The sequence below is a fragment of the Crocodylus porosus genome, unplaced genomic scaffold (genome assembly GCF_001723895.1).
Source record: "Crocodylus porosus isolate Cpor-Errol unplaced genomic scaffold, CroPor_comp1, whole genome shotgun sequence".
NCBI classification, from domain to species: domain Eukaryota; kingdom Metazoa; phylum Chordata; order Crocodylia; family Crocodylidae; genus Crocodylus; species Crocodylus porosus.
Genome location: NW_017728912.1, coordinates 7,970,235 through 7,978,239, shown reverse-complemented (window position 1 = coordinate 7,978,239; position 8,005 = coordinate 7,970,235).

Sequence of the window (8,005 nt, the reverse complement as noted above, 5' to 3'; positions counted from 1 at the left end):
GTTGGCCTTCCTAACTGCCTCCCCACACTGCCGGCCCATGTTCATCTTGGAGTCAATTAAGATGCTCTTCCCTCTCTTCATCAGGTGGATCCCATTTCTTCCCAGCAAGTCTTCTTCTTGGAACAACATCCCATGGCCAAAGAAGCCAAAGCCCTGCGGGCGATACCCCCTGCACAGCCAGGTATGATCTGCAAACAAGTCTTTAGTACCTAGAGTGCTCAGACAGCAACCTTCAGCTCCTTACAAGTCTGTTTCCATCTTCTTGGTCCTGGCTGACCAAGCTAGCGAGATATCCAGCTCCACTGTCCTGACCAGGCTGACCCGGTTTCATGTGTATGCTGCTCTTTCTTTCCCTTACTCCAACCTCAGGTTTCCTCTTCCTTTTTTCCCTTGCTCCCCAGCTCTCCCAGCCCCTGGGGGATTCTGGGAGTTGTACTCCAAATTAACAGGCATCACAACTCCACTTCCTGCCTCCTGGTTCCATCTGCTATTACACACATTACAGTCACATTACACAATTATTCATCAATTTTAACCCCATCCCATTTAAAACAATGGTCAAACCCTCTATTAAATGTGGAAAGAGAGTAGGAGGATATCCATGGCATTCATTTATAATTAACACCATTTGTTTGCATTTTTTCATATTCAGCAAATTGTAAAACATAAGAACTTCCATTGGATCCACATAGGAACTATAAACATAACTGTTATGTTACAGTTAAACATAACAAGGTTAGATATGACATTTATCTGAAAAAAAATGAAAGCATATTGACTATCCAACCTAACTCCAGCCTCCTCAGATACCAGCATTGTTAGTTACATAATTTATAACTACATTAAAAAACTCACAATATTTCTAAAATCATAATAACACACTTCTACTTCATTTCAACTTCAATTTCACAGTATTTTATAGACATTCATTTTGTGCTGTACTTAAAAGCAGAGTGCCACCTCAGGGTTCAATGTACTTACAACCATAGAGGCATTTTGGATCACCCATGACTCAAAACAGTAATTCAATCTTGGCCAAATATAAGCATATGGTCAGCAAAATCTCAGTTTCTCATGAGACAAGTTCATTGCAATTTCTATTTTGAAATCTGCCTTCAAGTTTTGATCAAAAAGCTCAGAAAGATCTTGCCTAACCAAATATAAGCCATCACTTTTATTGGCTGTTTACTATTGAGGTAAATATTAGAAAGATTGAAGGTTCAGGAGAGAATTTAGAGATGAAATTTTAAAAGTAATGGCAAAACACATGGCAGATACTCCCAGATGCTGAGCCAGTGTAAATTTGAGTTCATTCAAATTCAGCAGAGTGACACCTATTTAATGATGTAGAACATAGCTCACTTTTCTGAAACTCTGCTGAAATTTAGCAACGCTTGGTTAGCTCTGAGTTAGAAGAACTGTTAAAGAATCCCAAAAGTTAGAGTGAAGACTCTATTAGGTCATTCAGTCCCATTAGTTTCTTTACCAATCTAGAATTGTAAGTGACATGTTTAGGATACTAGGAAAGTAGGTCTGGAAGCAAGATCATCTAGTTCAGCCCCCTGCTAAAGGCAGGATCATCATTGACTTGGCTCTGTAACCTGATTTGGAAAATTTCCAGGGATGAAAATTCCATAACTTTCTTATGTAGCCTGTTCCAGTGTTTGACTAACCTCAGAGAAAGTTCCTCCTAATCTCCAATCTAAAACTTCCTCTGCTGCAGTTTAAAGCCATTAGTCCTAATTCTATTCCCTATAGCCAAAGTGAAGAGCTCATCTCCATAATCTATAATTACTATTCAGTTATTTAAAGACTGTTATCAAATCCACCCCTCAGCCTTCTCTTCTCCATATTAAATAATGTGTTCTTTCAGCCTTTTCTTATAAGCCTTGCCTCCCAAATACCTCATAATTTTTGTTGCTCTGCAGTAGATCTTTCCAACCTGTCCAGATATTTCTTAAAGTGTGGACACAGTACTCCAGGTGAGGCCTCACCAGTGCTGCATAGAGTGGAAGACTTACTTTTCTTGATTTGCTGAGTAACAAATACATTAGGTTTTATGGAACAGTCCTTTAAAAACTAATATGGCTGGAATCAGAGGAGTTTGAAAGGAATTTAACTGAGTTCAACTGTAACTAATAAAAATGTTAAATGTAACAAAGACCATATCCTTTCTTTGGATTTTTATTTAAATTACGTATACATTTCTTTATTTTCTGTTAAATACTAAAGAATGTTTTATATGTATTGACAACTATACACGAGTTATTTCAGAGCATAATAACCAATCTGGTAATATACATTTTTATTATTAGGGCCAGCTGGACTAAGTGGCCTTGCCTGCAATGATACAAAATATGAAGTATAATATAAACGGTCAGCAAATAACAGACAGTAGCATAAATTTCTCTTTGTCCTGTCTACATAGCCCTTTCATCTCTGCAGCTAGTTCCCACTGTCTCAGCAACTCATGTTCTTTTATGCACCTGTGCTGGAATTAATAAGACATGACTGGTCTTATGATTCAGCAAAAATAAATGCACCTCTATACAACCTCTTATTAGCTGGTATGTCATCACTGATCCAAAAGAAAAATAATCTCTGTAATCCTACATTGCATGTGATTGTTTATCTGCCATTAATAGACTATTTCATTGTAAACTGTAAGTAACTATATAAGAAATAACAAACTACGAGAACATTGTTCTTTAGTAAGCAATGGTTGCAAGTACCAATACCAAGCAAAAGAGAAATACAAGTGTATTTCAATCAATAAAATAGATATCTCTATAATGACCCAAATAATTATTTATTGAGGCTAGACTAGAGCCAATACTAAATTAGACCACGGCTGTTCCAATAAAGAACAACCTCCTTTAGATATGAGAAGCAGCACAATGTTACCGCAGTGGAGCTAGCCATTAGAGGGAGACATGATCATGCTTACTAAAACATATATATTATTATCCTAAAAGTTTGCCAGATGCCTTAGATAACTAGATAATGTTGACCCTGTATGCACATTATTTCCTCTGTATTCTGTACAGTAAGTATGAAGAATACTGCAAAAACAGAGCCACCTCAACTATTAAAGCTAAACCTGGCAGGTTTAAGAGTTCCACTGTATTTCCTGTTCATGTGGTTTATATATATTATGCAATATTATTTTATAGCAAAAACATAAGCAGCAAAATTTGAAAATCAGGCACTAAGAATTTGATCTTTCAGACACTGAGTTCCTTACTTAACTACACAAGAAGTTAAATAGTACTTAGGAGAGTCAAGTAATACAGATGCAACAGTGTTTAGAGAAGTAATTCTCAACCAGGATGCTGTGGGATGCCATGCAATGTTAGCACTCTCACAAGTGCACACATGACTCACAAGATAAACCCAGAGATTTCAATGAAGAATCCATAGTGTCAAAAACATTCTGACCTATTGTGGTCTCTGGGTCCTTTGCAATGGAAGAATTGCTCTATTATTTTTCTATAGTTGAACAATAAATGAAAGCTATGAGCTGGCATATTCCAAGGGCTGCCTTGAGGCTAAAGAGGTTGAGAACCACTGGGTTAGAAGTTGGATTCTATATGCTTGCTCTGGAGCTCAATATTTTTTTAAAATTCCCAAGATGTATCATAACATTACAAGAAAAGGGAGAAAAAAATTAAAGTATTTGAAATAGAAAATATACTTTTAGACCTTCCAATTGTGTTGCATCAGTATTCAAGCACCCCATCATTAAGATGCCAGCTCTAGTGTAAAAGGTTTTATAGAAAATAAAATGATTTTGCAGAAACACTGATTAAAGGAGGCCAAATTTTCAAAAATCAAGTCTTTGTTGCTGTCTAAAAAGACATTTGCAAGTTCAATGTGTAGGAAAAACCTTCTTTACAAATGAAAATCAAGTTCTATCACTCCATGTTAATGGAGTGGTTGTATACCCAACTGCACAGTTGTGATCACAATTTTTTTTACAGGGAATTTTTTATGTATGTAGCTGATTAGGGTTTTGTAAATGGTCAATGGTCAGCATATCATTTTGTAACAATTTAATACAGAAATGTTTAAAATCTGGATCTGATTTTAGCTATTCCCATGATGTTTGCGCTGGAAAGGGAAAAATGGTGTTCCATTGTAGGGAATCTTTAACTGCACTATCTAAATAGTCCTGAAAGTAAATGTATTCTTGAATTTATAAATGGGGATTCCAAACTTTCCTTCATGAACTACTTGATATAAAACAAAAAACCCAGAACTGGTGCAGTTTTTCCAGTTATAGAGAATAACGAAAGCAAAAGGTTGCAGTTGTACTTCTCAATTAGACAACAAATATTTCTTATAGTCATACATAGTCTTCTTAAACAGAAATATCGGGCATATAACCTTCAACAGATTTGCCCATCCCTTTTTCAAGTGAACCTAATGCTTATAGAAGGAGGTGTAGTAACAGTGTTAAATGCTGGAATCTTCATCTACCACCATTCTACATTACTTCAAAGAGACACAAGAGAAAAACAAAAAGGTCAGGCATTCAAAAGTACTTTAAATACATTACAAAATTGTACTGGAAAGTACTTAGGGTGAATGTGAAATATATTTAGCACTTATGTTTCTGGTGTCTTTCCAGAGTTTTAAGCTAAAAAGGACTTGGGGAATATTTATATTAATATTTCAGTACTTTTAAGTTGCTTCAAGTTCAGTTTTAAGCATGTGAAAAGGTGAGGTGTGGGCATTAGACTTTATGTCTGTCCTGCCTGGCTTGAGCATCCTTATTTTGAAACGAAGCTCTAACTGAAGTCATACTGGAATTCTCCTATTGAAAGAACAGGAGTTGAAACATTGAGAGTATGTCTACAGTATCTTCATGCCAAGCCTGGGAATGCTGCCATGAAGCACACCCTGCCCACTTGCTTCCACTTGTTCATACACATCAAAATTAGGCAGAGTAACCAGCCTAGCACCAATTTTAGGCATTCTCTCAGACAGGTTTATTGTGCAGTCACAGCTCTGCTAAGGCTGCCTCATTTTCAAGATTTGGCACACACTGAGTGGGTGGGTTGCACTTCATGGCAGCATTCCTGGGCTTAACAAAGAGGCTGACAAGCCCTAAGGTACTGTTTCTATAATGCGTCAAAACATGACTGAGAAGATCAGACAAAATGTCCAAAGCTGGCATACAATGGGAGACTGATCGCAGTTCGTTTTCACAGGAAGGATCCACTGTTGCATATCTTTCTTCAGACTCCACAGCCTAGATATACTAAGCCCCCTCCCCACCCCTTTTGAAATATAAATTGTCAAAGATTTGGATTCAGGTATTAAATGCAAACTAGCAAAGTTTGTTGATGACACCAAACTATGGGGGAGCATGATCATGCTCGAAGATAGGCTGGCAATACAGGCCGACCTGGACAGGCTCACAAGGTGGGCAGACCTCAACCTGATGTTGTTTAATATGGAGAAATGTAAAGTGTTCCACCTAGGAAGAAATAATCCACAATGCACTTTGAGGCTCAGCAGTGCTACACTTGCTAGCACCTCATCTGAACAAGACCTGGGTGTTGTGATAGACAACAAAATTAATATGAGCCACCAATCCAATGCTGTAGCTGGCAGAGCTAATCAAACACTGGTATGCATCTACCGAGGCATCTTGAGCAAAGCTAAGGATGTCATGCTCCCTCTCTACTTAGCCTTGGTGAGACTGCAGCTGGAGTACTGGGTCCAGTTTGGGGTACCACACTTCAGGAAGGATGTGGAGAAGCTTGAGAGAGTCCAAAGGATGGCCACAAACATGAGTAGAAGCCTAGAGACCAGGTCATATGAGGAGAGGCTGAAAGACTTGAGACCGTTTAGCCTGGAAAAGAGAAGACTGAGAAGTGACTTGGTGGCAGCCCAGAAGTAATCAAGGGTGTGCATCAGGGCCTGGGGAAGCATCCATTCACCAAGGTCCTCCAGGAGAGGACAAGAAATAATGGGCACAAACTGATGGAGGATCACTTCAGGCTAGACATAAGGAAAAACTTCTTTACAAGTCAAGTACCGAGGGTTTAGAACAGGCTCCCCCCAGAGGTGGTACAATCATTCACCCTGGTGATCTTCAGAAAGCATCTTGATGCCCATCTTGCTGGAGTCATCTGATCCCAGCAGTCTTTCCTGCCCAAGTGCAAGGGGCTGGAGCTGATGATCTGTAAGGTCCCTTCTAGCCCCTAACAACTATGAAACTATGAAATTGCTAGAAAATATCTCACTGAATTCAATGGAAGTTTGATTGTGTTTTAGGACTTCAATGGAGGCATCTCAAGTGGCAACTTCTGAATATTTGCTGCAAGAAAATTGTATAAGTCTTTCCTGATATGCCTCTATAAAAGCCAACACATTTTAATCTTAGAGCTTGGCACTCTCAAATGCCATACCAGGAAATATGAATTGAATGAGGTCTAGATATAGTGTCCTGCAGCCATTTTTAAATGTGCAGGGGCTTCATACACATGACAATGAGGTGTTTTATTTAGAGTGGCTGTCCAGGAACTACTCTAATTAAAACACCACCCCCAATCCCCAAGCATGTGTATAGGCAGCCTACACTACTAGAAATGTTAACTTTTTTTTTTTAAAGGGGGTGAGGGAAATTCAGTGTTTTAGCTGTTGAGTCCCTTGAAAATGGAAGAAAATGACATCACAGATATGCTAAAGAATCTAAGAACATTTCCCTTGTGTGCACTCAATTTCTGTTTTTGTTTGGTTTTTCTTTGACTGCAAGACAGATTGGGGTAGCAAACATTTGTTTTTAGTCCAATACTAGCTTTGATCTTTCACTAATAAAAGATACAAAAACACGTTTTCAATTGGGCTATGAAGTATCAAGTTTGCAGTCCATGCTGCTGCTCTGTTGAGGTTTTTCCTGCATCTGTATGAAAAGTATCCAATAAGCCTCTTCAAGAATAATGTCATGAAAAGGGCAGAGACAGAAGCGTGGAACCACCAGTGGTAAAAACCATCAGGCATCTCTTGTGTGTTTATATATGTATGCATTGTAGACAAATTTGTTCAACAAGCAACATACTTTATGGATACAATCCATTTAACATCTCACCTGCTGCCTTCTTTGCTTTTATTAATGCATATTATTCAAAGCAGTATATAAGGTTGCTGTGGAAATACACAGCACAAGAAAGCTGCTGCTCATTTCATAAGGGGATCTGTTTCCTGAACTTGTGTTTAGCCTTCTGTTATGACCCTCATTACAACTATCAGAAGGATGACAATTTCATTTCAGAGCAACTTCCACAATTTTGAAATCTGATGGATTGCTTCCATCCAAAGGCACTTATCTAAACATTAATTATAAAACATTAAGTCTCTCTCTCTCTCTCTCTGTATCAGTATTTCTCCATGAAAAGTTTGACCTTGGAAGAAACTTTATTATATAAACAATACTCCAATCAACTTCCAGATCCTTTATCTTCATAACTAATTAGAGTAGCTCAAGATTTTCTGAAATAAATTGCAACACATTTCCCAATTAATAAATTATACCATTCCTAAGAACTAGACTTGTTCACTTGTAGACAGAAGTACTTTTAACATCTGAGGATAAGCCTAGAAGCCCAGAACTCCTGAGCCATGACACTGAACCGCCACTAATGTTCTTTATGCCTATTAGCAAGTCACTTTTTATTACTAGCTAATAGGGCTGTGCAAAGCTTTGGTCGCTGATTCAATTTGGAGGAGATTTGGCCCAATTCAGCAGCCAAATCTCTGAATCCAAAACAAATCAGGAGATCCATTAGTCTCTCCGAATCAAATTGGAAGCCTTCAATTTGATTTGGAGAGCTGTGATGATTTGAACATAGACACAGCTTTATATGTTTTTTCTACATACCTCAAGGTACCAGGTGGCTTGTAAACTGTGAGATGGTGGGACGAATGAAGCATCCCACAGGAGCACAGGGGAGTCCCCAGCATACTCAGCGGCAGACCCAGAAGTGGACCAGAAATA